Source organism: Dermacentor variabilis, chromosome 1, assembly GCF_050947875.1.
Source record: "Dermacentor variabilis isolate Ectoservices chromosome 1, ASM5094787v1, whole genome shotgun sequence".
NCBI classification, from domain to species: domain Eukaryota; kingdom Metazoa; phylum Arthropoda; class Arachnida; order Ixodida; family Ixodidae; genus Dermacentor; species Dermacentor variabilis.
The window spans coordinates 113,535,542-113,539,682 of record NC_134568.1 but is presented as its reverse complement, the minus strand read 5'-3'; the positions used below and the strand labels follow the sequence as shown (position 1 = coordinate 113,539,682).

Genomic DNA, 4,141 nt, shown 5'->3' with positions numbered 1-4,141 from the left:
ACGTTGCGCGTTATTCCGCCTTGTCGCTTGCCAGGTTCGAGTGGGCTTACTTCGTGGCCGTGGGTGGGGAAGCGTTCATAGAGTCGGGCACCTGCTTCATTTCACGGTGTTGCGGATGCTACATGCTCTCTAAATCTTTTCGCGAGGAATCACGCCTGTCACAAGCACCCATGCTCTTCCGTCTTTTGCTTATCAAGTGCCGTCGGCGCGAAAACTGAAGCCAGTTCCAACTGCTAGGCTAAACTGTTTCCAATCAATTTGCGACCAGTATTCTGCGCTGTGGCATCCTCGTTCCTAGGAACAGGTGACCTGTTGCGGCCCGCCACCATCTTCTCCTCATCTGTGGCGAGGTCGTGGGTTCTATATTCTCGGCCGCGGCACTCACATTGGGATGGAGGCGAGTTGCAAGAACACTGGCGTACGTAGATTTAGGTGCACGCTAAAGCATACCAGGTAGTCAAAATTACTCCAGAGTACTCAATTATCCCCCCATGTTGCTTCGGGACGTATAACACCATCCATGAGCCAATCGATCCTCGCATAAAGTCGCTTTACATGTGTCTAAATGCTAACAGCCCAGGTAAAGTAAGGCCAATTTCACGCAGACTTCTTTTTTTATCCGGTTGTCAGTTGACTACTCTAGCTCAAGTACTCGCCAGTACGGCGCCACGCTTGCGATCAACCAAAGGGGAAGAGGAACGAGTAGATGAGCGATGGCCTGCTTTCCCCGGCGACTACAATGGTGCACCAGTATCGCATGCATCGACTCCGCGTAGCAGAAGCGGCGGCAGCGAGCGAGGTCCTATACTCCGTAGGTGTTGAGATTTTTCAAGATCGCCCATTGGCAAGAACTCCAAAGCGGAACATTGCATTTACGTGTCCTTACTTTGAATGCCTGACAGTGGTAGTGTAACAAGGAATGTCGCTGGAGTCAATGTTTAGACAGGGGGTACATGTCTGCGTCAAACTTCCATCTTCCTGTGAGCTTTGTCTCGTTCTGACTTTGGACTGGTTTTGTGTTACTTTGTTTTTCATTGTTGTGCCCATCATTTTGTTCAATACTACCTAGCTCTTCTTTTTCCTGTGCATAATTTTATGTGAACATGAATAGCCGGGCCGTTTAAATTCTAAACATAATTTGCTTAAAGAAAAGAAAAGAAAAGAAACTATGACCAAGATTCTGAACAACCAGCGCTTTGGAGACAGGCGCTAAATGATAATTTCTTCGGGGATATATCTAATTGCCGAGGTGACAATATTAGTTTATTATATCGATCTTAAAAGGCTAAATGGACGACATATGCGCGAACAGGCACGCGTATAAAAGAAAGGAGAGACAAGGCGAGCGCCAGTACAACCTGTAGTTTTTTAGGTGTACCTCCTCACACCTCTGAACTATTTAGCTAAATTCCACCAATTAACCTCGAAAAAAAAATATCAGCTTGTATTCTACAAGACCGCACACTAACCGGGCATGCAACGTAATACATCTTCCAGCTGATTTTCTTTTATTTTATTTCCTTCTTTTTGTCATGCACATTATAAGTTTAAACCATGACGATTGATGGAAATTCCTAAATTTTGCACAAAAGAATAAACATTTGCGAATACAGAAATGCATGAATTGTGACGTATATGAAGCGGCCTTGTGTACTTCAAGGACTCGGCTTTCATTTCTTTGAAACGGCGCATCCTCAAAATGCATGAAACTTTCTTCAAGGTAACACTTTCAAAACTTACGCACGAACTCTGGTTAAAATGTAGCAATACGCGTGCGATGCTCTTCGTAATGAGAAGACGAGGGATCGTTCCCCACCTGCGGCAAGTTTTTTCATCTACTTTCATTGCCATTAATTTATAATTTCTTTAATTCAATTAGTAAGTATATGTAATTTCCCCTATGTTTTCCTTGGTGTCTTTGTTTGTTGGCTTCTCATGATATAATTAATAAAAATCGGGCCCCTCGGTTAACCACCTTTTTTCTCGTTCTGATATGGACGAACTAATTTAAGTGCACAAGCATGTTTGTTATAATCGGATTCAACTGTACCAACCTTCCTTCAGCTCACTTCTTTTAATGGAAAATTTGTTGTGGGAATTAATTAATCTCATTTGGCCTATAATTTATTTTCTCCGACAGCTTTCAAAACATTGCCCACAAGAGGGATGTTCGGAATACAACAAACTTGTGATATAAATTAGTGTCTATATCACCTAAATGTACTAACACGTACTTACAATAATACTGTTATATTTGTGCCCAACATTATGATGTTGCCGCGTTGACCCTATAGGTTTGCCCCATAAATTTCCACCGGGAAGTTTGAGAATGCGTTTTACTGCAGTCAGCCTCCTCTTTTATGGAACGTGCGGGCTGTATAATAGGCACCATGATGCTGTATTGTTGAATTATGTAAGGTACAGCCTGCCTGTGCAGGGCAACACCTGCAAAAAAAAAAAGATAGCGTGAGCTCCACAGTATACAAGCTCAAGCCTTAAAAACCTGCCTCGTTTTACAGCGAAGCTGTATATGGCTAGGGTTCTATGTATTTTTCGTGTGCATCAACAAAAATTATCATCATCAGCAATTGCTGCAAGCAAGCAAAAATCCAATGGTTCGTCCCCCTCGTAATGCAGAGGCTACAAGCACTCAGCAAAGTGAAGTGAACAGTGCATAGATTCATTGGAATCACGCATACAGCGTGCAGAACAGCGTACGTTTCAATAAAGAACAAGCTCAAAACAAGCATCTATCATCAACAGTAATGGCTCATACCCCCGTAAGGCAGAGGCTACAAGCGCTCAACAAGCAAGGCTGCAAGCATTCCGCCAACTTACAAAAATAAGTTTAATATATTGGGCTTAAATAGAACCCGTATCAGATATTAAGCTGGTAAGAACAGATACTACACTTTGACCCGCGTCGGCCATGTCTACGTTCGTACCGCCCTCTCTTTGTCGGCGTTCCAAGCACTCGCGTATCTACCTTCCTTTCCTTCCGCTCTCCCGTGGTGGCGGTCCCGTCGAAACGTCACGCGTGTCTAGTTTCCTCCCATTCCTCGGGGTGGATTTCCCGTCGTCCGCAGGAATGCGTATAAAAACCACGGTAAATGAGTTCTTAGCTTTGTTCAAAATTCTGTGTCACCTCTATGTCATGTGCTAAACAGTTTCGCTGGTCATCCACCTTCACAGAGTGGAATATGGCTCATGATTTTTTTTTTCAAGTGCGTATGCACCAGCGGCAACGATCGTCATAACATAGACATCGATACTCTCGGGGAGCTTTTTCGACACGTTACCCTCCCCGTCTTGCCTGTTTCCTTGCAGAAAAGGCAGTCACAACTTTCAGCGCTATCACTGCTGTCCATTGTCCCTCGTGCCTCATTGCCAGATAACTACATGCCTGCAGCACGCACATCCTCGTCCTAATGGTGCCTACAAACACTTGAAGTGCTCCTCACCATTTCGGGTATCACGAATAAAGCTGAGATGTCATTTGTTGCTCCCAAACAGGTCACGTTGCTACTTTTACCCGTTCTATTAGTTCAACAGGTATGGTAGTAATGCCAGCAAGATATGTCGCCATACAACTAAAAACATCTCATATAACACTAATCACAGCGGCTCAACTCACCGACCTTGATGAGGCTTTTTATTTCGTTAATGATGAACCACACAATCCACGGTGAATCTTCCTTTTTCTTCTTTTCCGCACTGTGTCACAGATCCCATGAGCAGCTCGTCGAAGATACCAGACAAGTCCACCATCGCGCAGTTGACAAAGGAGTGACGCAATACTGTTGCGAGAAAATGTCTATTTACAACTATTTACAAGTTGCAGGTGGACCAAGAGAGGAGAATCATCAACCAAGATGGTGTCGCCCTCCGCGCGACCTTTCTCCACTTCTTCATCTGAGGCAGACACCAAAACTTCATTGTCTTCCCGGTGACGTATTACTCCTCGGGGGTGGGTGCACCGTTGGAATGGCACATCGTGGGCCGGCGCATACGGCTTGAGTCGCACAATACGATTAATGCCCGCGGTAGGACTATTATATTAGGGGTCGGCTTGAGCACTATTGATGCAATATCATAAGTCACTCGTGGGACATGACGCAAAACGCGGTAGGGACCGTCGTAT

General features: G+C 44.7%; 1 pseudogene; it reads right to left on the bottom strand.

Annotated features, from left to right (window-relative positions):
* Positions 1-2,761: 2,761 nt before the first annotated feature.
* On the bottom strand, positions 2,762-2,931 carry LOC142568043 (U2 spliceosomal RNA; annotated as a pseudogene).
* Between the last annotated feature and the right edge of the window lie 1,210 nt (positions 2,932-4,141).